The following is a 26,152-nucleotide window of genomic DNA, read 5'->3' on the forward strand; positions in this document are numbered from 1 at the left end:
CAGGAGGACGTCGTCGTTAAGTACAGCAGAGTACAAGCTGTATATAGTTGCCCGTCGGGGCACAGTGAACTGTTGCTAATATAGTCCCCGTTGGGACCAGTGTGTGTGAACTGTTTACCCGTTTATCCCTTAAATCCCACTGACCGAGGACTGAGAGCGGTCATTCCTCCCTAATACCTGGCCGAGGACTGAGAGCGGCCATATCCTCTTGTAAATAGTTGCGCGTCCTAAAGCGCCCCCTACCGGTTTTATAGGAAAACCATTTTTCAAGAAAAGACTGTCGCACTTTACCCGGTCACGCGTTGCACAGTGACCGGAGGAGGAGCCAGAGGCGACGAGAATGTTATTTATATGAAAAGTTTTATTGATGTACATATATATAATGTTTTATATGATGTTTTATATGTTTATGCAAAAATTGTATGTTGTGGATGTTTATCTCTTACAGCCCGAGGACGTGCTGTGATTTACCAGGGGGGAATGTAGCACCCTGAGGATTCGGCTGCTACAGGGGTATTGCACCTCAACCCAGAGGTGTGATATTCCACTCCCGGGTAAGGATGGAGTGTGGACCTGAGCTCGGTAGGCTGCATGCACTACACACATCCCATTTCCGAGGAACAGGCCGACGGTACTCCCACTTAGAAATGTGCAGGTACGACCGAGTCTGTTCCTGGCTGGAGTGGGAGGGGGGTGGTACATCCCAAGTAGTGTAGGGGCAGATAGGGGGAGCAGCCTGGGTAAAGATAGGCGCTCATTGGGTGCTGGTCACCTGAGCTCACACATAGAGGGTGTATATAAGGTGGGCACCAACTAAGAACAGGGTCAGTTGCAGAGAGAAAGTCAGGAGCGGAGGAAAAGAGAGACCCAGAGTGAGAGAGGAGAGAGAGAGACCCAGAGGGGGAACCAGAAGAAAAGGACTCCAAGAACCCAACTTAAATCCCCGGGTGAAGAGTCGGCACAGGGTACCGGAACCCAAGCTGGTGGGGGTAAAAACACTCCCCAGCCAGAGACCGGAGACCGTGGGCAGCGTTTGCCACGGTCACCCACCACATCCACCACGAAGGCATACCACAAGGAGGGTCAGGGAACCCAAGGCCAAGGGTCTCCCAACAGAAGGCCCGAGGGAGCTGGACCTGGGTGGATCAATAGTGGGGACGGCCAGAGAAAGGACTGAAGGAGAGCTCAGGGTCACGCTCCGGACTTATTTGGGAGTTGGCTGGATCCAGAACCTGGTGGACGCAGCACGGCTCGGGAGGTCACTCGAAGCTGGAGTGACCAGAACATCAGCAGTGAGTAAACATCCTAAACTGCATAACCCGACTCTGTCTCTGATTGCCGTCTGCACTGCATCACCACAACTCCCATCCTCTGCACCTGATCCCCCTGAGGCTATACCCCACCCGTTGGGGGTTATATCACCAAAGCTGCACCTACACCACCAGCCTCAGCGGACCCTGCTGCAGCGGCGGCCACAGTGACCGCAACACAACGGGTGGCGTAGTCAACAATAAAGAACTTATAACATCTGTATGACTGCCACATACAACTGAGTTTGACGCCCTGGGCACGGACCGGGTCACGGCCACTCGGAGGACTGCGGCTCCCATCTGATCCGGCTCCGGATATTCCCCCTAAAGAATATGGCCCAGGGGGCGCGTCATAAACATAGTGGAAGTCGGGACCCAGTCGGACCTTGGGACGGAACACATCCTCCCCACACCGAGGATTGCGGGACCTATGTCAGAGTTGCCACCACAGTGTACAGCTCCTGCGCATCATCCTCCACCTCCTTCTCATGTTCAGCCTCCATCTCAGATATCACCACATCAGTTACAAGTTGGAAGCACTGCAGTACTGCCTCCGCCAAGCGGCAACAGGCTGTGCTGAAACTCATAAGCTTAGGTGAGAAACCTCACAATGCTTGTGAGTTGTGGACAGTTGTGAAAGATCAGGCAGATCTGTGGCTGACACCGCTGAACCTACATCCAGGCATGGTCGTGTGTGACAATGGCCGTAACCTGGTGGCAGCTCTGAGGTGAGGCGAGATCACACACGTACCATGCCTGGCTCATGTGCTTAACCTCGTGGTTCAACGGTTTCTTAAATCGTACCCCAAGTTGCCAGATCTGCTCGTCAAAGTACGCCGCCTGTCAGCTCATTTTCACAAGTCGGCTACAGCTTCCGCTGCCCTTGCTGTGCTGCAGCAGCATTTGCAGCTTCCGGCACACCGACTGGTGTGTGATGTCCCCACACATTGGAACTCTACCCTCCACATGTTGCAAAGGATTTGTGAGCATAAGAGAGCAGTTGTGGAGTACCAGCTGCAACAAGGCCGTAGATATTCAGGTCAGACTCCACACATAAGACCTCAGGAGTGGACCTGGATGTCTGAAATATGTACCATCTTGACAAACTTTGAGGAGTCCACCAAGATGGTGAGTGGCGATGACGCCATCATTAGCGTCAGCATTCCACTTGTCTGTCTTTTGCAATGCTCTCTGCAGAGAATTAAAGAGGAGGCATTGCAGCCAGAGTATGATGAGATGTATCAAGAAGCCGTAGCGGTCGATTACATGCAGCCCAGCTTCATTTCATCCCAACGTGCATTGGGGGACAATGAGGGAGAGGAGGAGGAGGAGGAGGAAGAACACGAGCTTGTATCATGTGCTGTAGAAGGTAGTACCTGTACAACTGTCATACCGTCGGTTCAGCGTGGGTGGCCTGAGGACAGGGGGGAGGAGGAGGAGGAGGAGGAGAGCATGGTCAGTCGTCATCTTGGTGAGGACACGGAAGTCTTGCCCGTTACCAGTCTGGCACGCATGGCTGAATTTATGTTACGCTGCCTTAACCGTGACCCTCGCGTTGTCAAAATGTTGGGTGACAGTTATTACTGGTTGGTGACACTTTTAGACCCCCGCTACAAGGAGAACTTTCATTCTCTTATTTCTGAGGTGGAGAGGTCTACAAAAATGGGGCAGTACCAGAAGGCCCTTGCTGCAGAACTGTTAAAAAAATTCCCATCTGAACACGCTAGTGGCAGAGGTCACAGTTCGTTGCCCAACCAAGGCGTACATGCGAGAGAGACGCAACTCCAATCCAGCAGAGGCAGGGGAACACTGTCAATGTTCTGGGACAGTTTTCTCAGACCCTCCCTTCGGACAGACCCTGAGGCGCGGGGAACTCTCACAAGGAGTGGAAAGTTTCAAAAGATGGTGAGGGAGTACCTTGCCGACCGTAACAGCGTCCTCCGTGATTCCCCTGTGCCTTTTAATTATTGGGTATCCAAGCTGGACACTGGGAATGAACTCGCTCTATACGTCTTGGAGGTACTGGCCTGCTCTGCCGCTAGCATGTTATCGAAGCGTCTTTTTAGTGCCACTGGGGGAATTATAACTGATAAGCGCACTCGCCTGTCAACTGACAATGCTGACAAGCTGACCCTTATCAAAATGAACAAGAGCTGGATTGGGCCAGACTTCTCATCACCACCAAATGACAGCAGAGTAACATAAAGTCAAATCCACTGTGTTATTTCGGGAGGTGTATTCACATGCACTGCTTCATACCCACACATGGGTATACGCTTCCTCATTTTGGCTGTTTTATGTTCTTCTCCTTATCCTCAGCCTCCACCACCACTATACCACCAGGGTGACCGTGGTCCATGTTGCCATTATTGAAAGTTCCTCCGTCCTTATTTTTGTCTTCTTTTGCTTGGAAGGCATAAGCAAAGATTGTGGGAGACCCACTCCCCAATAATGGGAATAATATTTTTAAGATGCTGTACTGTATGGCTCTTGTAAGGGGCATTAAAACCATCTTGTTAAGCTACTGTGACCTCCACCACTTTTCCAAGGGGCATTAAAACCGTCTTTTTAAGCTACTGTGACCTCCACCACTTTTCCAAGGGGCATTAAAATGTCTTGTTAAGCTACTGTGACCTCCACCACTTTTCCAAGGGGCATTAAAACCGTCTTGTTAAGCTACTGTGACCTCCACCACTTTTCCAAGGGCCATTAAAACCATCTTGTTAAGCTACTGGGACCTCCACGTCTCTTCCAAGGGGCATTCAAACCGTCTTTTAAGCTACTGCGACCTCCACCACTTTTCCAAGGGGCATTAAAACTGTCTTGTTAAGTTACTGCAACCTCCACCACTTTTCCGAGGGGCATTAAAAGCATCTTCTTAAGCTACTGTGACCTCCACGTCTCTTACAAGGGGCATTAAAAGTGTCTTCTTAAGCCACTCTGAACTTCACAGCTCTTCCAAGGGGCATTAAAATGTTGTTTTTAATTACCTCTAACCTCCATGACTCTTCCAACGGGCATGGCATTTCCTCCTAATTTTAGTCAGCTTTTGCTATTCAAAGCAAAGGCGAAAACTAACGGAGACCCACTCCCCAATAATGGGTAGAAGGTTTTAAGTATGCTGCAATCCACGTCTGTTTCAAGGGGCATTGCAGTTCCTCATAATTTTTGGAAAGCCTCCCATTCACTGCTTAGGCCAACAGTGTACAGGAGACCCAGTTGCTATAAATGGAAAAAACTGTTTAAGTAAGGCCCTCTGACCTCCATGTCATTTCCAAGGGGCATTGGAGTGCCTCAAAATTTTTCGTAGGCATTGCACTCACTGTATGCCCTATAACTGTGTAGCCGAACTGCTCCTTTTGTTACAGAAACATATCCTACAAGACATATGTGGTTGACTGGCCTGATATTGATGTGAATGGTCCCTGTTCCTCCTGCTCTTTCTCCTTTGCCACCAGAAGAGGAATAGGGGCATATGATGAGAACATTGTTCTTCCTCTGTATAAAGCGCTGGTAAGGCCGCACTTAGAATATTGTGCACAGTTCTGGGCTCCGGTGCTCAGTAAAGACATATTGGAGCTAGAGAGGGTACAAAGGAGGGCGACTAAGGTAATAAAGGGAATGGAGGCACTAGAATACCCAGAGAGGTTGTCAAAATTAGGCCTATTTACATTGGAAAAGAGAAGGCTTAGGGGAGACCTCATAAACATGTATAAATACATCAGGGGGCAGTACAGAGATCTCTCCCATGACCTGTTTATACCAAGAATGGTGACAAAGACGAGGGGGCACACTATGCGTCTGGAGGAAAGGAGGTTCCTGCACCAGCATAGAAGGGGATTCTTTACGGTCAGAGCCGTGAGACTCTGGAACTCTCTGGGAGAGGAAGTGGTGATGTCCAACTCACTTAAAGAGTTCAAGAGAGGCCTGGACACCTTTCTTGAGAACAATAAAATTACATCTTATGCTTAGTTAATTAATCCAGGGATTTAATCTGACTGCCAGATTGGAGTCGGGAAGTGAATTTTTCCTCAATGATGTAAATTGGCCTATACCGCATGGTTTTTTGTTGCCTTCCCCTGGATCAACGCTGCGGAATAGCTGCAGTGCACAAGAAATAGGCTGAACTGGATGGACGCTTGTCTTTTTTCGGCCTTATAAACTATGTAACTATGTAACCACCTCATCCATCATTTATCACCTGAAGCTTTGTTTTAACGGGAGTCATAGAACTGGGATAGTAGCAGGAAAACATCAAGCAATCCTCGGAGGAGGTAGGATATGCGCCAAAACACTGACCACCTCAGGCCTAGCCGCTACTACATACATGCACTTGCATTCCAAGAAATCAAAGCAGATGCTAACTTCTATCAACATCATCATGCTCCTCACCTTGGCACTCTCAACTCCCCTGATGGAGAAGCCAAGGCCCGCAGGAGGAGTCTGGTTCTCTGGTGGGCTCGTCCAATGCTGCCCTAAAGCAGGCCGGGCTGAGGAAAGTGTGTGGGGGGAAGTTGACAGGAGAAATAGGGGCGGCTGGGGACTGAGTATGGACACCCGGCTGCCCCCTGGCGGCTGGGGACCGAGTGTAGACACCCGGCTGCCTGGTGGCTGCGGACTGAGTATGGATACCAGGCCGCCAACGCAGCCATGACGTGGTGGCCAGATTCTGCCTCCACATGCCTAAAAGGCCCAATTTCAAGTGCAAGCAAGCAGTATGGTATTGCAGCCTGGGGGTGGGTGGGTGGTAGGCTGCATAATTGCGCTTGCATTGCACGGAATGGGAGAGGTACAATTGAACACTGCCCTGGGACAAGGACTTGAACGGGGTTAGTTGCAAGTCTGCAACGACAGGTGCATGGTGGGAGGCATCTTCGCATGTACCATAAACAGGGGTTTGGCATGCACACACTATAGCGGAATAGGTTGTCCTTCCCACTAAATGCACTGGGAAGGGCACAGGTAATGTTTTGGTATGCGTGCTTAATCTTATGTATAAGGCACACCGGGACAAATAGGGGCGGCTGGGGACTGAGTATGGATACCTCGCTGCTTAACAGCCATGAGGTAGTGGCCAGCTTCGGCCTCCTCCAAACTAAAAGGCCCCATTTCAAATGCAAGCTAGCAGTATGGTATTGCTGCCTGGGGGTGGGTGGGTGGCAGGCTGCACACTTGCGCTTGCATTCCAAGAAAACAAAGCAGATGCTAACTTCTGTCATCATCATCATGCTCCTCACCTTGGCACTCTCAACTCCCCTGATGGAGAAGCCAGGGCCCACCGGAGGAGTCTGGTTCTCTGGTGGGCTCGTCCAATGCTGTCCTAAAGCAGGCCAGGCTAAGAAAAGTGTGTGGGAAGGTGACAGGAGAAATAGGGGTGGCTGGGGACCATCTATGGACACCCGGCCGCCCCCAGGCGGCTGGGGACCGTGTGTGGACACCCGGCCGCGGGGCGGCTGGGGCCCGAGTATAGACACCCAGCTGCCCCGTGGTGGCTGGGGACCGAGCGTGGACACCCGGCCGCCGGGCGGTTGGGGACTGAGTATGGATACCTCGCTGCCGAAGCAGCCATGAGGTAGTGGCCAGCTTCGGCCTCCTCCAAACTAAAAGGCCCCATTTCAAGTGCAAGCTAGCAGTATAGTATTGCAGCCTGGGGGTGGGTGGGTGGGTGGTTGGCTGCATATTTGCGCTTGCATTGCAAGGATTGGGGGTGATACAATTGAACACTGCCCTGGGACAAGGACTTGCACGGGGATAGTTGCAAGTCTGCATCTTCTGATGCGGCAAGGATGACTTCTGATGGGCACGCTTTTAGGCAGTGACCTGGGTGTCAGAGATGCTTCCAGGGGTCTTACCCATGCTGTTCCCATGTGTTTTCAGCACTGTATGCATGTGTCACACAGCACATGGCCAGATAAGGTTGTAAAATGTTAAAATGACATTTCCCGGTGAGTGCATTTGTCACGGTTGAAAGCAATCCAAAAGTGCAAAAATGCATAAAAAATGCTACTTGTGAACATAGCCCAAGGTGTGGAGGAGTATTTTTTTTGGGGTTATTTATTTTACCTTATACACAAGTCTTTACCCTGGAAAGGAACTTCCTTAACATATTTCACAGGAAAGCAGTTTCAGTTTTGTTTTTGAACGTTTTATTGTGAGCCCTTAAAAGTGGCTTAATACCTCTGACCACGTTGTTGACAGCAGTGACCTGGGGGTCAGAAATGCTTCCTGGGGCAATCCCCATGCTGTCCGAATGTCACTTGAGCACTGTCACTATCGTTTTGGGCACTTGTTAGGCTTTTAAAAGACTGCCGGGGGTGCCGCTGCAAAAATGCTCGGGTCTCCCATAGACTAACATTGGGCTCGTTGCTCGGTTGAGCACTAGAGTATCACGGCGAGCTCGAGCCGAGCTTCGAGCACCCGAGCATTTTAGTGCTCGCTCAACACTAATCCTTATAGTGGATCAGCTCTTTGCAATACTCCGGTCTGCAGCTCAAATGCGGGAACTATATCAGCCATGGTATAAGGCTTGCATGTTGGATATTGTAGTGGATGTATATTATACCTGATGAAGGCCGTTGCTGGCTGAAACGCGTTGTTTGTTCTTAGTATAGTGTCCGAATAAATCTGATTTTGAGAAAAATAATTCATCTGTAACCATCCTTATCCTCCGGAAGTGCCGAAAAAGGGAAATCTTCTCTCCACTACACTATGGGCATTAAGGTAGCTTTTTCCATTAAAATCAGTCGGAAACTTATTTGAAACAGTTTTTGATGTGGATGTAAAAGCAGAATCTATTTCTAAATCTTCGTAAAAAAATCATTGTCAACGTACTATTAAAATAATGATTTTTGGAGGTAAGAGACCAGTTAGTAGAATTTGTTCCTATCAGACATTTATGCTATATAGTTTCAATATGCCAAAGAAGGTAATAACACTTTAATTCTTTGTGCAGAATCTGGATTAGTTCAGTATGAAAATGTTACATTTGGACCAAAAAATGTTATGCACTCCTGCTCTAGTGGCTCTTTCTGCCACCTTTCAATGTTCTGTGAAGTCTTGTTGGCACCTGACCCAATTATGTTTCTGTCACACAAAATCTTATAAGAGAAACACCCAAATTGCTAATATATCATTGAAGATATATGTAGGTACATTTTAGCCTCATGTACTATTTGTGCCGTATTGCATGCTGACATACATTATATCCATGGTTATACAAAACGGTAATACATCCATGGACATTAGTTCTCCTAGTGTTTGTGTGAGTATTATCCCACACTCCAAAAATTTACTGATTATTTAAAGGGGTTGTCCACTACTTTTAATTATTCCCCCAATGTATTCAGCCGCTGCCCGTAAAGGTTTTTGTAATTACCTTCTGCTGTCCTTACTGCCTGTGAGCGGCGCTATCACTGGCCGCTTGCAGGCATCACGTGACCCCCGGCTGCAGCCAGCTCTGACATCCGCTGATGTCACGTCAAGTTCTGGGTGAAGCCGGGGGTCTCTCTCTGCTGCGTTACACGGAGGATGCTGGGCTGTGGGTGAGGTTACCCCTGTGTGACACCCAGCATCCACCGCACGCTTTCCATCTCCTCATTCATTGGGAAAGCACGAGGTGGATGCTGGGTGTGACGCACGAGGTAACCCCACCCACAACCCAGCAGCCACCGAGGGACCACATCAATGATGTCACGCCTCACTTGACATGACATCAGCGGGGGGTCACGTGATGCCAGTGAGCGGCCCACATTAGCGCAGCTCACAGGCAAAAAGGACAGCAGGAGGTAATTAGAAAAACACTTATGGGCACCGGCTGAATACATTGGGGGGATAATAAAAAGTTGTGGACAACTTCTTTTATTGATTTCCATACACCATGTCATGGAGAAATTAGATTGGACAATCTCAGTACCACGATGCGGAATATGTTTACGTTATTAAAGCAAAAGAAAAAAAACTATGAAAGTGTGAATCGGTTTGTCACATACAGTACAGACCAAAAGTTTGGACACACCTTCTCATTTAAAGATTTTTCTGTATTTTCATAACTATGAAAATTGTACATTCACACTGAAGGCATCAAAACTATGAATTAACACATGTGGAATTATATACTTAACAAAAAAGTGTGAAACAACTGAAACTATGTCTTATATTCTAGGTTCTTCAAAGTAGCCACCTTTTGCTTTGATGACTGCTTTGCACACTCTTGGCATTCTCTTGATGAGCTTCAAGAGATAGTCACCGGAAATGGTCTTCCAACAATCTTGAAGAAGTTCCCAGAGATGCTTAGCACTTGTTGGCCCTTTTGCCTTCACTCTGCGGTCCAGCTCACCCCAAACCATCTCGATTGGGTTCAGGTCTAGTGACTGTGGAGGCCAGGTCATCTGGCGTAGCACCCCATCACTCTCCTTCTTGGTCAAATAGCCCTTACACAGCCTGGAGGTGTGTTTGGGGTCATTGCCCTGTTGAAAAATAAATGATGGTCCAACTAAACGCAAACCGGATGGAATAGCATGCCGCTGCAAGATGCTGTGGTAGCCATGCTGGTTCAGTATGCCTTCAATTTTGAATAAATCCCCAACAGTGTCACCAGTAAAGCACCCCCACACCATCACAGTTCCTCTTCCATGCTTCACGGTGGGAACCAGGCATGTAGAGTCCATCCGTTCACCTTTTCTGCGTCGCCCAAAGGCACTGTGGTTGGAACCAAAGATCTCAAATTTGGACTCATCAGACCAAAGCAGATTTCCACTGGTCTAAAGTCCATTCCTCATGTTCTTTAGCCCAAACAAGTCTCTTCTGCTTGTTGCCTGTCCTTAGCAGTGGTTTCCTAGCAGCTATTTTACCATGAAGGCCTGCTGCACAAAGTCTCCTCTTAACAGTTGTTGAAGAGATGTGTCTGCTGCTAGAAATCTGTGTGGCATTGACCTGGTCTCTAATCTGAGCTGCTGTTAACCTGCGATTTCTGAGGCTGGTGACTCGGATAAACTTAGCCTCAGAAGCAGAGGTGACTCTTGGTCTTCCTTTCCTGGGGCGGTCCTCATGTGAGCCAGTTTCTTTGTAGCGCTTGATGGTTTTTGCAACTTCACTTGGGGACACTTTCAAAGTTTTCCCAATTTTTCGCACTGGCTGACCATCATTTCTTAAAGTAATGATGACCACTCGTTTTTCTTTACTTAGAATTTGTATTATGGCAAGAAAAAAGCAGCTAACAGTCTATTCAGTAGGACTATCAGCTGTGTTTCCACCAGACTTCTGCACAACACAACTGATGGTTCCAACCCTATTTATAAGGCAAGAAATCCCACTTATTAAACCTGACAGGGCACACCTGGGAAGTGAAAACCATTTCCGTGACTGCCTCTTGAAGCTCATCAAGAGAATGCCAAGAGTGTGCAAAGCAGTCATCAAAGCAAAAGGTGACTACTTTGAAGAACCTAGAATATAAGACATATTTTCAGTTGTTTCACACTTTTTTGTTAAGTATATAATTCCACATGTGTTAATTCATAGTTTTGATGCCTTCAGTGTGAATGTACAATTTTCATAGTCATGAAAATGCAGAAAAATCTTTAAATGAGAAGGTGTGTCCAAACTTTTGGTCTGTACTGTATTTCTGCCTAATTTAATGGCGTGCATGAGAGATAAAGTCTTTGCCTTTCTGATATAAAGTTTTACATGTAACCACTAGTATTCTTTTGTGGGACCATTCCCTGGATAAATTTGATGTTTTCCTAACAAATACCATGGTTGACATTGCTCTTCCTCCTGAGAAGACGGGTCAGAGAGTCAACATAGACCATTGATGCAGACAAGAGGATCCCAGATTTACCATCTAATCATCAAGAGTTAAACAAAATATCTGAACTCTGTTCAGCAAAAGACATTTATGATGTTTACTTAAATTTTCTGGACCATTTAGTTGAAGTGACATGAGTTATTGCATGTGATATCTGGCCAGAAATCTTACTGAACAGTCAACGTTTTTACTACTGTGTAAGCTGCCAGCATCCCCTCTTAAAATAAAAACAAAACTGGTCAAATCTCACTTTTCTCATAAGATCTGGATGAAATAATGGATGATTTTGCCAGCGAGTACCTTTTGAAGTTTACATTTCCATGGATATTTATTTATTATTCTCTAGTAACAATGACAGTGGTTGCGATAAACTATATAGCTCTAAATAGAAAATACATCTGCTACATCTGCTACATATGCTGCATTGCTTGTGGTTGCTGGAGTGTTAGCAAGCTAAACCAAGTAGCAAACAGGACATTTTAAGTGAGATGTTGTATGATAATTTGCATCTGCCTTACAACTTCATATGCAAAATGTTTGTTACATTCTGTTCCTCATTACAATGTTGCTTCACTGCTTTTCAGTACACTGAAATCAGCTGTTATCGGTGCCAGCACCGGAAGCCGCCAGCCAGAAGTTCTTACCCTGGGTGCCTGGCAATCAAGTTGTAGTGGCCGGCGCTTGATACTTGATACTTTTTACCGCCTGCACCGATAACAGCTGATCAGCAGGGGTGCCGCGTGCGGGACCCAGGCCAATCATATATTGATGCCGGACATCAATGTCAAAGTAATGGACAACTTCTTTAATCTGTCCATTCTGTAATATGGCTCCATTTGGCTACTTTCCGCTTCGTTCATCCCTCTCATGTCCCACTACCTGTAACCACTCTGAGGACCTAAGGACATGCATCATCCAAAATACGTCAGAGATTTTACATTTGTGATGTTTTTCAAGTTACGTGAAGATTACTTAAAAACAGAATTTTCAACAGAAGTAACATAGAACTGTAATTTTTCTTATCTGAGGATCTAAGTGGTTAAGGGGGTTGTCCACCCTTGATGTAATTTTTTTTCTTACTTAAATGGAACCTGTCAGGTCCCCCATGCCCTTCAACCAGCAGCATTCACCTATGTATGAGTAAATTCGCTGCTTTAGCAGCCCTGTATAATGTTATTGTCACGGGTGTGTAAGAAATGACAGACAGTCACCCTGCAGTTGGTTTCAGGAGATCTCTACATTTGGCATTACAGACATCTTCTTAGAGGCTAAATACAAGTATAAATACTTGTTGTGTTTCAGAGGGAGGTGCCAGCGATATTTATTACTACTTGTGAAGGCTTTAGCAAGAGAAGTACTTCGTCCTCTCTGGAGCTTGAGGACGTGTGCGCATTTGTCTGGAGTCGTCTAAAGCTAAGCAATTTCCCCCTGTTTGTGTACCCTTGTTGTCTATAGTATTCAGTGGAGATCGACTAGTGCTCATTTCCTTCCTTCCCTAGCCTTAGCCATACGCAAAGTCAAGACAGGGTGAGGCACGCATGCGGCGATTGGTTAAGAGCCAATACAAGGATGTTAGGGGAGACAGGGCGATGCTAGATACCTAGGAGGTCTCCACTCCCCCACTTTCAATAGAGTCTGGGCTCCTTTTCCCTCTTCCTTTTGTGTTGCACTAATTCTTTCCCACACCTTATGTGACATTATCGTCGGCCGAGCACATTTTGAAAAGGGAAAAAAAAAGACTGAAACTTTTTTTTCACCCCTCTGTGTGCTTTTGGGAGTGGACTTTTTTTTTTCCTTTCTCCCTTGGTATAGGTACTGTTGCAGAGCTTGCAGAGCAGTTCCGCTGTCTGTCCCTGGAGGTGAATGACCTCCGCTGTGAGGTTCAGCAGCAACATCAGCGGCTACAAGTCGCTAATGTGGGGGTCTCTGCAGGTAGGCCTGCCCAGCCTTAACCCAAGGTTGCCCTCCCGGACAGGTTTTCAGGGGGTAGGGACAAGTATTTTGCATTCAAGGAGGCCTGAAATCTGTATTTTAAACTTCGTCCTTACTTCTCTGGAAATGAGGAGCAACGGGTTGGTATTGTGATCTCTCTATTGCAGGGAGATCCTCAGTCGTGGGCATTTTCTTTACCACAGGATTAAGTTTGTCTCCAGCCTGTGGACATGTTTTTTGGTGCTCTGGCCCTCATCTATGATGACCCTGACCGAGTCACCTTGCATGAGTCTAGGCTACGTCGCCTTCAGAAGGGAAATCGGTCAGTGGAGACGGAGAGTTTGGAATTCCGTAGATGGGCAACGGATTCCAAATGGAATGACTCAGCCCTTAGAAGTCAATTTTGTGAGAGGCTTACTGAAAGGTTGAAAGATGCCTTGGCAGTATATGAAACACCTCAGTCCTTGGAGGCTGCCATGTCGTTGGCCATATGTCTTGATAGACGCCTTCGGGATAGATGAGTGAGACCACCTTCTCTGGATCTGTCCAGCAATTCCTAAACAAAAGAAGTCTCAATTAACTCTTGGTAGTCTGGAGTTGGATAAACAAGGGGTGCATTTGTTACCAACCTGCAGTTACCGCTTCTTCCTGTCAGCAGAGGTGGTGCTAGAGAGCAAAACTGAGAAAATTTCTGTGTTTGTTGACAGTCGAGCCGGAGTCAGCATGGTTGATGCTGAGTTTGTGAAAACTCATGGTCTTGCTTGCTGTGCTTTAGCTGAACCTATTTCCATCTTTGCCATTGACTCGGTGCCACTGGCACAGAAAGCATTTACTCAGATTGTATATAATGTAAAACTGAGGGTGGGGTCAGTTCATTGTGAAATAATCCCTTGCTATGTCCTGGACAATCTTCCCATACCGATTGTTTTGAGTGTTCCCTGGCTTGTTAAACATAATCCGTTGGTGGATTGGCAAGCCGGGGAGATTATTGAATGGGGAGATTACTGCCATGAGAACTGTTTAGATATTTCCCTTGCTACTGTCTCTACAGAAATACTTTTCTGTCAGGTTCTAAGGACGTTTTTTCTGAGAGGGGGTGTCAGGATTTGCCTCCTCATCATGCATATGTCCTATTAACCTGACTACTGGAGCTAAACTACTGAAATCCAGACTGTATAATCTTTCTGGCCCTGAGAGACAAGCTATGAAGGATTTCATTGCGGAAACTCTGGAGAAGGGACATATCAGACCCTCATCTTCGCCCATGGCGTCAGGGTTCTTCTTTGTGAAGAAAAAAGATGGTGGTCTATGTCCCTGTTTAGATTTTCGATAATTAAATCAAATTACCATCCATGATCCATACCCTCTTTCTCTTATTCCTGATTTGTTAAGCCAGCTTGTAGGCGCTAAGGTATTCTCTAAGTTGGATTAAAGAGGAGCCTACAATCTGGTTAGAATCTGAGAAGAGGACGAATGGAAAACAATGTTCAATACCCCGGAAGGACATTTCAAGAGTTTGGTTATGCCTTTTGGTTTGACAAATGCACCTGCGGTATTCCAACGTTTCATAGATTATATTTTCCATCATTTGGTGGGGAGGTTTGAGGTGGTCTATCTGGATGATATTTTGGTTTACTCACCTGATTTTGAGACTCACTGGGGGCATGTTAAGCAGGTGCTCCAAATATTAAGAGATAAACTTTTTGCCAAACTGGAAAAATGTGTTTTTGCTGTTCAGGAGGTACAGTTTTTGGGGTACTTGATGTCATCTTCAGGTTTTTGGATGAATCTGGAAAAGATCCGCACAGTCCTTGACTGGGAACGTCCCGATAACCTGAATGCTCTACAACATTTTCTGGGCTTTACTAATTTTTACTGGAAATTCATCCAAAATTACTGTTATTGTGAAACCCCTTACTGACATGACTAAGAAGGGGTCTGATTTTTCCAAATGTTTGGATGCTTCTCTCCAGGCTTTAACTTCCTTAAAGAATCATTTTGCCACTGCACCTATACCAAGTCAACCTGATGTTTCCAAACCCTTCATTGTGGAGGTTGATGCGTTGGATGTCAGGGTTGGGGCTGTGTTGTCTCAGGGTTCGTACCCTGATAAATGGCGTCCATATGCCTTCTTTTCTAAAAAATTGTCTTCAGCTGAGAGAAATTATGACGCGAGTAATAGGGAACTTTTGGCAATCAAATTGGTGTTCGAGGAATGGCGACATTGGTTGGAGGGGGCTGTCCATCCTATTACTGTTATTACTGACTATAAGAACCTGTCATATCTTCAGTCAACTAAACGTCTCAACCCTAGGCAGGCCAAATGGTCCCTGCTTTTTACTAGGTTCAATTTTGTTGTCACTTTTCGTCCAGGGGTCAAAAATGTCAAGGCTGATGCTTTGTCCCGGAGCTTCACTGGTGGTGGTGACCATGAGAACCCTGAGCCAATATAACAGGAAGGAATAGTCATTTTGGCAGTGAACTGGAGGGTGAGGTGTTGGAGGCTCAGGGGGACGCCCCTGCCTCCTGCCCTTCAGGAAGGTTATTTGTACCATCTAATTTGCGCCGCAAAGTAATTAAGGAATATCATAACTCTGTGCTTGCTGGGCATCCAGGTGGTAAGGCAACCACGCACCTCCTCTCTGGTCATTTTTGGTGGCCGGGGTTGCATCGGGATGTGATTGAACAAATAGCTGCTTGCAGTATTTGCACGTTTTCTAAAGTTTCGCATACCCGTCCATCTGGTACTCTTCATTCGATACCTATCCCTAGTAGGCCATGGACACACTTGTCCATGGATTTTATTACTGACCTACCAATTTCTTCAGGCAAAATGGTGATTTTGGTGGTAGTAGATAGGTTCAGTAAAATGGTTCACTGCGTCGCATTGTCTGCACTTCCAAATGCCAAGACACTTGCTCAGGTGTTCATAAATGAGATTGTGAAGCTTTACAGGGTTCCCTCCGATGTGGTGTCAGATCAGGGGACCCAGTTAGTTTCCAAGTTCTGGAAGGCATTCTGTTCTTGACTGGGGGTGCAGCTGTCCTTTTCCTCTGCCTTCCACCCTCAGTCCAATATCAGACCGAGCATGTCAATCAGAATTTGGAGACTTACCTCAGGTGTTTCGTCTCCAAAAATCAGGAGGATTGGGAATCCTACTTGCCGCTGGCAGAATTTGCCATTAATAATCATCATCAAGAAGCCACTGGCAGGTCACCATTCTTTGATACGGTTATCACCCACTGTTTGGTACCTTTAGTGGAGGAGGAGCTTCAGGAGTTCCAGAGGAGGAACGGTTTGCTTTATCGCTCTCCTCGGTATGGCAGGGTGTTCTGAGTAATTTAACGATCATGGGAGACGGGTATAAACATATGGCTGACAGAAAAAGCTTGCCAGGTCTGGACCTGAATGTGAATGACTTTATGTGGTTGTCTACAGGAATATAAGATTGAAAGTTCCTTCTTGGAAGCTGAGACCTAGGTTTATTGGTCCTTATAAAATAACCGCCATCATTAATCCAGCACTGTTTCATCTTGAACTTACTCAGGCTATAGGATTTTTACAGGATGAAAATGGTGAAATGGTAAGAAAGGATGTTGAGAAGGCCGAACTTTTTAATTCCTATTTTGCATCTGTTTTCTCTCAGAAAGAAAATGTAACATCAACTGATCTTCACTGTCCTATTAAAGGAATAGAAAAATCCAAGTTATCTGTAAACAGAGAGATTGTGAGGAATATTTAGTTAACATAAATGAGTTCAAGTCTCCAGGTCCAGATGAATTACACCCCAGAGTACTGAAGGAGATCGTAGAAGAAATTTTAGAACCACTCTCCATAATCGTTGAAAATTCTTGGAGAACAGGAGAAGTCCCAGAAGACTGGAGAAGAGCAAATGTCGTTCCTATCTTCAAAAAGGGGAAGAAGGTGGACCCAGGGAACTATAGGCCGGTGAGTCTGACTTCTATACCTGGAAAGATCTTTGAACAAATTATTAAACAACATGTATGTAAGTACCTGGATAAGAATGAATTGATTAACCAGAGTCAGCATGGGTTTGTAACTAACAAGTTATGTCAGACTAACTTAATTTCCTTCTATGACAGAATCACTGACTGGGTGGATCAGGAAAATGCTGTAGATATAGTATATCTTGACTTCAGCAAAGCATTTGACAAAGTATCTCACACCATCCTTATTGAAAAAATTACCAAGTATGGAATGGTCAAGGCAACTGTTAGGTGGATTCATAACTGGCTTAGTGATCGGACGCAAAGAGTCTACAAATATCTCAAGGGCTGTCACATTGTAGAAGGATCATCTTTTTTCTCATTTGCACAAGGAAAGACTAGAAGCAATGGGATGAAACTGAATGGGAGGAGACACAGATTAGATATTAGAAAAAACTTTTTGACAGTTAGGGTGATCAATGAGTGGAACAGGTTGCCACGAGAGGTGGTTAGTTCCCCTTCAATGGACGTCTTCAAACAGAGGCTGGACAGATATCTGTCTGAGATGATTTAGTGAATCCTGCTTTGAGAGGGGGGTTGGACCAGATGACCCATGATTCAATGATTCTAGGCCCTTAAGGTCTACAACGTATTCCACATGTCCTTACTCAAAAAGTATGTGGAACCCCTTGAGCCCTCACCTCTACCACCGCCCCTAGTAATGGTTGATGGTAATCTGGAGTTCCAGATTTCGATGATTGTAGATTCTCGTCTCCAATGTCACTGTCTACAATACTTGGTGCACTGGAAAGGCTATGGTCCAGAGGAGAGGATGTGGGTTGGGAGTCAGAGGTGAACGCTCCCAGGTTTGTTCGCTCATTCCACACTTATCCTGAGAAACCCATTCCTGAGTGTCCGAAGGCCACTCTTAGAAGGGGGGTACTGCCACGGGTGAGTCAAAAGTGACAGACAGTCGCCCTGCAGTTGGTTGCAGGAGATCTCTACGTTTGGCATTGCAGACATCTTCTTAGAGGCTGTCTCTAGGACCCAGCGGCTACCTTCTTCTGGCTAATTAACACCCTGCCTGGGTGTATAAATACTTGTTGTGTTTCAGAGGGAGGTTCCGGCGATATTCATTACTACTTATGAAGACTTTAGCAAGAGAAGTACTTCGTCCTCTCTGGAGCTTGAGGACATATGTGTGCATTTGTCTGGAGTCGTCTAAAGCTAAGCAATTTGCCCCTGTTTGTGTACCCTTGTTGTCTATAGTGTTTAGTGGAGATCGACTAGTGCTCATTTCCTTCCTTCCCTAGCCTTAGCTATATGCAAGGTCAAGACAGGGTGAGGCACGTGTGCAGCGATTGGTGAAGAGCCAATACAGGAACTTTAGGGGAGACAGGGTGCCGCTAGATACCTAGGAGGTCTCCACTCCCCTCCCTTTCCCTAGAGTCTGGGCTCCCTTTACCTCTTCCCTTTGTGTTGCACTAAGTCTTTCCAACACCGTGCGTGACAGCTACTCAGCGAAAATAAGGTATAAAAAAAGCATTTATAATGTCACCGTTTGCTTTTCTATGCTAATGAGGGCTTTGACTAGTCAATGAGGCATTAGTTGCCCCTGACTAAACAGCCCTCTTTCCATGATATTATGACCATGTGGGCATGATAGCATAATTTGCCAGAGCTGGCATCATCGAGACAGTCAAGGAGTGCGAGGTCAATAGCCAGGAGGGTACGTCATAAACAGAAAAAAGAGACAAAGTCGTAGTCAGGTAACGGTCCGAGGTCAAATTACCAGGGATATAGTGGGTCAGAGCAAAGGGGTTAAACAGAAGAATGGTCAGGACGAGGTCTAAGGTCAGGCATGGTCACATGTTCCTCTTCTACCAACCATTTTATGGACTGGTGAGCTGTGCAATCAATGAGGAAAGCTGCACTAACAAGAGCAGGAGTGTGAGGGGGTGGTTGAAGATTCCCTCTCCACTCCCATCTAAAGCTGTTTTACTAGATATGATTACCTGTTTAAACATAAGAGATGTTATTTGGGTTTTGGCCATTAGATGGCAGCGGTTTTCACAATCATTCTACTGTCACCTGTGTGTCAGTTGGTTCACAGGAAAATAACCAGTTTAAGTGGCCTTAAGCGACAGTTGAGAACTGAAGGATTTCTGAGGGTTGAAGGCGGCCATCTTTGAGCACAGTTGTAAGAGACAGTGAATAGAGACAGACATGAGAGAGTTCCTGTCAGAGACAGTCTGTTCCTGTAATTCCTGTCAGTGAAGAAGAAACACGTTGAGGGGATGACTACGGTTGGATGCAGAGTTGAATTCCTCCCAAACCCTTGGCAGTGACGTGAATGGTATACTGCTAACCTGTCAGGCTAAAACTGCACTTCAGGTGACAAGCCCAGGATCCACTCCACGGTCTCCCAGATAAACGGCCGTTCGGACAATCAGACAGCCTTTTCAGTAATCAGTTAACGGCTCGTAAGTCCTGAGCTCAGGCCCCACCACAGGGATCCTGGTGGGCATATGCATGCAGTCTGTAGAGAGAGTTTGGTGCCAAACATAAATTCTCATTTAGAGACATTGTTTGCCAAAAGGGCTGTGTGAATATTAGCTAGATACTCCCCTCAGTGGGTGAGCTTGTGTATAGAGAGCATAACTGAATTTTAATTTTAGAGAATTGTTAAGTTTCTGAATCTCTGCGCTGCATCACTGTAGGGACTGCCTCTTGCACTCATCTAATTGCACCCATGCTCTGGGAAACTCCCTGTTACCGCATTAGGCATAACCACAGGTCAGGAAAATTATAGTGTATCTGATAGAACATACTGGGCCTATCGGTTGTGCAGCGCAGGGGTCCTAGCTGATCTGGGCTAGGTGTGTGTGATATTTATCTGTGTTTCTTTCTTACGCTTCCGGGGTAACACTGTTTTTGTTGTTAGTAAAAATTAGTTTCTTAACAAATTGCTTGGTCGTGTTCTTTGCCCTTGGCCCGCTGTATTCTGAGAGAGACCACTCCGGTACATGGTCTACAGGAGAACCAGTCATACCTATATAATATTGAGTGCCTCAAAATCGTGTCCTCAACACATCTGACATAATAAAGATAATGTGAACATCCTCATTACCTCATTCTGCAGCCAGCAATAGACAGAGACCCTTTTCTTTCTTTGTTTGCTCCTGGTCCATGTCAGAACAAAGTTGATGTTTATCTAATGGGTTACTGAACAAGTTTTGCAACCTAAATGGATTGAACAAATGATGACTACTTAACTATACTTTGACACACCTGAGTGTGGAGTCTAAAGAATATCGTCTTCACACTAAATCCCCACAAAGAAGCATGGACATTACTGCAGGCAACTAAACACCACTCTACAAGAAGAGGAGAAGACAACAGGCTGCTGAAAAAGTCAGAAGTTAGAGCACAAGTAGAACAAGTCTCCATTTGCCTAGCAATCGGACACTTTGGTTAGAGTGAGCTGCAGCTATTCACCAGAGCATGGCACTGAACAAGTGGAAAAAGTAAGTAACAATTCACTTTTAAATACATGTACAGTGTAAAAGTTTTAGACATATGTGGAAAAATGCGACACAGCTTCCAGAAAAGAGGTATCTTTATCACTAAACAGACTGCAAAGTGAATGAGTGTAAATGATATCCAAATTAAATTAATATTTGGTGTCACCAATAGTGATGATCGAGCGTGTTCTATAAACCACTTCGGAGAGCATGCTTGGGTTCACGTCGAGTATTTTGGCGTGCTCGGCATTTCTTTTAATGTCGCCACACCTGCAAGTGTCACGGCTGTTTGACAGCTGTGACACATTCAGAGATTGCCTGTCAGACCGGCTATCTACGCATGTCTCACAGCTGTCAAACAGTTGTGACACTTGGAGGTGCGGCGACATTATAAGAAATGCCGAGCACGCCAAAATACTCGGCGAGCACCCGAGCATGCTCGTCGAAGGAGTTAATAGAACACGCACGATCATCACTAGTTACCACCTTTAACCTTCTAAACAGCATCAAAGCATTGATTCTTATAAGTGCTCTTGGTAAATTTTTTGAAGTAAACTGACAAGAGGGTTGTTAATTCTTGGAAAACTAACTACAGATCTTCTGTGGATGTAGATTTGCTTCAATCCTTCGGTCTTTTCATGTAATCCCATATAAACTGGTGTTTATATCAGGGCCCGATCATGTTTATATCAGGGCTCTGTGAGGGCCATATCATCATTTCCAGGACTTTATATTCTCCATTCTCCCTTACGCTGAAGATAGTTCTTAATGACATTGGCTGTATGTTTGCAGTCATTATTCTGCTGCAGAATAAATTAGAACTAATCAAACGCCTTCCTGATTTTATTGCATAATTGAATTATCTGCCTGTATTTCTCAACATTGTGGAAACCATTAATCTTGATCAAATAGCACACTCATTATTGTACCACTCTCCAACCCTTCAAGAACAAACTGCCTTTTTTTACCATCAAATATTTCCTATTTAGACTCATGAGTCCAGAACAGCTATTGCCATTTTTCTGCAACCCAGTTCCTATATTTACATACATATTTGAGTTGCCTGGCCTTATTTCCATGTTGAAGGAGTAGTTTTTGGCCACAATTCTTCCATGAAGACCACTTATGACCAGACTTCTCAAAATAATAAGTGGATGTAGCTGGTTCCCAATTGTTTCTGCCAGTTCTGAGCTTATTTCACTGCTAGGCATTTCCCAATTTCAAACAGAAGTATGCATGATGTGTTTTTCATCAGCTGCATTAAGATTCCTTAGCAGGCCACAGTCCTCAATGTTGGCCATTTTCTTGGTGTCTTTAATGCTGAGAAATGCAAGCAGATACTTACCCATCATGCAATAATATAAGGAAGGTGTTTAATTGACTTTTTTTTGTAGCAGGGCAACAACCATAACGTACCAAACTTCCAGTGTCATTAAGAACTATCTTCAGCATACAGTGACTTACAAAAGTATTCACCCCCCATGGATTTTTACCTATTTTTTTTACATTACAACCTGTGTTTAAATTTATCTGTAATCCGATTTGTGTATGATGCATCAGCACTAAGTAATCTAAGTTGGTGAAGTGAAGTAAGAAAAATATAGGCATAAATAAAATTTATGGGATCAAATAGCTAAAAATTGGCATGTGCATATTGTGAGTCTCTGGTGTGATAAACGAGGGGAAGTATGTGTCACTCAGGTTGCTAGTCTGTGTGAACTAAAACCTGCAAAATTTCTGCCAGCATGCTATATGCTAGTGTGGCGCACCTGAGGGTTTAGTCGCCACAGAGGTACTGCACCTCACCCAGAGGTGTGGTGTCTCCTTCTCTCAGGTAAGGAGGAAGTGCTGCCCCGGAACCCCAACACCTGCATGCAACACTACACTGCTCCAGGCTGGCTGGAAGGGCAAGACGCAATGTGTTTCCTTCTGAGCCCTGACCCTGGCTGGAGTGGGGGGATCCCAGAGGTAGGGGGAACCAGTAGTGGGTGTAGGTGGAGGAAGCAGTTTAGGGGAGCACCATAGAAGGAGATATAAAAAGGGAAGCCATCTTAGGGTGGCAGATCAGTAGTGAGAAGACAGTTCAGAAGAACAGTCTGGGAGCAGAGTCTCAGTAGGAGCTCTGCTCCACAGCTAGGGCCTAGTGTCAGAGACCCCGGAAGGGAGCAGGGAGTAGGCTCGTTCTGTTGAAGGGATCCTAGGGGGAACGGCGAGTGCAGGAAGGCACCCGTACGCCCCGCATCTGTCAGAAGACACAGGGATCGTAGGCCGCAAGAAGGGGACCGGCCCCTGGCCCAGTCGTGTACTTCAAATCTCGGCTGGAAAAACCGGAGGCTTCTGGCTTCTATAGTCAGTTGCTGAAGCCTCATTCTAATCCCCGTAAGGGTCAAGCAGGTCCAGGAACTCCGACGGACAGGAGGGACTTCAGAGCATCCGAGCGAGATTGAGAGTGGGAAGCACAGGGCAGGAGGGAGAAAGACCCAGCGAGAAGACGGTCTAGTTAGGAACATGTGAAAGTGGGGCTCCGCCAGGTACTCCTGATCTACATGAGGAAGTGCTGAACCCCTGCCTGGTGAACGCAGCGCGACGTGGGAGGCTGACACCTGTACAGTGCACCAGTGGAACCCTCACAAGAACTGTGGGTAAAAACTCGGATGACAGCACCGCACTGCCTCCGTCCATTCTTTAATCTGCGCCATCATTCCCTCCCTGCACTACAACGCCCAGCGCAACCACGTTACAAATCCTACACTGCCCTGGAGCTAGCTCTACCTGTGGAGAGCCACACCATCCCTGCTGCCGTAACACCAGCTCCAGAGGACTGCTCCGCAGCGGCGGCACCCTTTAGCCGCAATCCACAGGTGGCGTCATGAACAATCCCAAAAACCCCATATAAAAGTACCGCCTTTTTGCACTGACCGCCCTGGGTCACGGACCGGGCCAGCTACCGTGATACTCCCCTACCAGCATACACAGGGGCCCGGCTGCCGAGTACCCCACGGCCCTGGGGGCGCGTCACTGGGGGTTAACTCACTAAAGGGTGTGTGGTTTTATATGAATGGCAAAAATGGTACCTTCCTACCTTCCCTCAGGGTGTGGCTGAGCAAGGTTTAAATGCTCAGTCACCATTTTTTTTTGTTGTTGTTGTTTTCTGTTTTTGTGTCTGGAGAGGCAAGGTCTCCAGACTGGAAAAGCCACAGCTCAGAGAGGAGCTGAAAGCTGGGACTGCAACCTCTGTGGGCGAACCCCACACTGCTATGGACTATACTATCGTTTATCTTTTGTTTGTTGTTTTGCCATTAAGGTTGTGCTTATTTTTGCTGGAGCTGCAGGGCTTTATGCCACATAATAAAGCCTGCAACGAAAACACGGTTCCTGAGTCTACCTCCGGAAGCAGCCAAGTGAGGCGTCTTACCACAATATGTATTTACAACTTTTGCTGTGAATCCTCTAAATATTTCTGATGCAAGAAATTACCATCATACAGTGGCTTGAAAAAGTATTCACCAACTTGACCTTTTACCTATTTTGTTACATTACAATCTGTGTTTAAATATATTTTAATCCGATTTGTGTGTGATGCATCAGCACTAAATAGTCTCCGTTGGTGAAGTAAAGTAAGAAAAATATAGGCAAAAAATACATTTATTGGATGAAATAAATACAAATTGGCATGTGGATATTAGTGTTGAGCCACCCCCGTAGTGTTCGAGTTCGGTTCGGTTCGTCGAACACCCGTGTGTTCGCCGAACTGTTCGTCGAACTGTTCGTCGAACACCTTCGAACACCGTTAAAACCAATGGCAGGCAAACAAAAACACATAGAAACACATAGAAAACACCTTCAAAGGTGTCCAAAAGCTGACAAACTGCTCAGAAGACACAACTAACACATGGAAAAGTGACAAGTACATATAGTCATGCGAAAAGAAAAGAGATGGAGGAGTAAAAGGAGGGGGAGACACAGATATAGGCATGTCATGCCCTTCTAAAATCCAAAAAGTGAGAAGCCGACACGTTCAGTCCGCTCCTGCCCGTGCCACCTCCGTGTCGCCGGGTTTGTGCCAGAGCCGCGGTGAACCCTGATGGCCAGCCCCCCTCTCCCAATACTGGTGCCTGTCCGCTGGTGGGTCGAGCGAGCCCCCCTGTGGTGGAGGCAGCTCTAAGCTTTTTAATTTAAATTGTCTCTCTAATTTGAATAAATACACTTTAAATCCATTTACAAGGATCTATTGGAGGGCAAGTCTCATGCCAGCAGCCGCGTAATTCCAGCTCCAGTAGCGTCCACTAAAGCTGCTGCAGTTAAAAAGCTTTTATAAGGATCGAGCTCGGCTGTCCACCGCAAGGCATCCTACTGCCAGTCCGAGCCCCTATGCCTTGGGGTGCCTCCTGATGCTCTTCACTGAGTATCCCGTGGTCCCGAAGCATTTCCTTTGAAAAACTACAGGTGGTGTAGCTTGCTTAACAGCCGGGATAATCCGCTGACTAGCAGACCCTGCTACTAGGCACAAAGTATTTCCTGGGCTAGATGCAGTTAAAAATTTGTAATTAGATACTCTCGTTGGATGCTGAGAAAGCATTCCATAGAGTCTCCTGGCACGCCATATATGATTCTCTTAAAAAGCTTGGGGTAGGGGTCTAGGGGACCCTTTTATAGCCAAAATCACGGCCCTGTATCACAATATGTCACCTAGGCTGAAGATAAATGGAACTGTAGCACCCTGAGGGCTCGGTTGCTACAGAGGTATTGCACCTCACCCAGAGGTGTGATATCTCACTCTCAGGTAAGGATGTAGTGTGGATCAGGACCCGACACCTGCATGCATTACACCACATTGCCGTGGGGCAGGGCGACCAATATGCCCCTGAGATGGGCACGACAGTCCCTGTCCCTGGCTGGAGTGGGGGGAGGGAACACTGAGGAAGGGGAACCCTGTAGTGCAGGAGCAGGGAGGAAGCAGTTCCTGGGTGCATTGAGAAGGGAGTATAAAAGGTGGGCACCATCTTAGTTCAGTGCAGAGAAGTCTGAGCAGAAGTGGCAGGGAGCATGGGCTCTGCATGAGCTCTGCTCCGGAGGCGGGCCTAGTAACAGAGGCCCAGGCCTGGAAGAGGGAGAAGGAAGGAAGAGGAGCGGAGAAGGCTCCAGGAACGAGGAACGAAGGGATCTCAGGGGTGCGGACGGGCGAGTCGCCACCGCACGCCCGAATCCACCTGCGTGGAGGGGTCAGGCCAAAGGGGGAGACCGGTCCCCGAAACTAGTGGAGGCAGGAAACGACCCTCAGCTAGAAACAGGAGGCTGTGACATTTTATGTGGCGCAGCCCCTCGCTACACCCGCTAGGAAGGCACCACATAGGGTCAGGGAAACTGGCGCCAAGTTTACCAAGAGGAGGCCCGAGGCAGCCGGACAGAAGGGTTGGTAATAAAGGCCAGACAAAGGACACACAAAGGGGGTCCTGTGAAGCACTCCAAAGTTATCTGGGAGTTGTCTGAGCCCCTCACCTGGTGAGCACAGTACGACGTGGGCAGCCGTTACCTGCAGACGTGGTCTGGATAATAAGAACTGTGAGTAAAGGCCCTGGACTGCATCACTGACTCCGTGTCATTACTGCTGCTGCCCTGCACCATCACCCCCATCCT

This window comes from Phyllobates terribilis, unplaced genomic scaffold, assembly GCF_046119375.1.
Source record: "Phyllobates terribilis strain yellow unplaced genomic scaffold, ASM4611937v1 Scaffold_3__8_contigs__length_932513732, whole genome shotgun sequence".
Taxonomy (NCBI): domain Eukaryota; kingdom Metazoa; phylum Chordata; class Amphibia; order Anura; family Dendrobatidae; genus Phyllobates; species Phyllobates terribilis.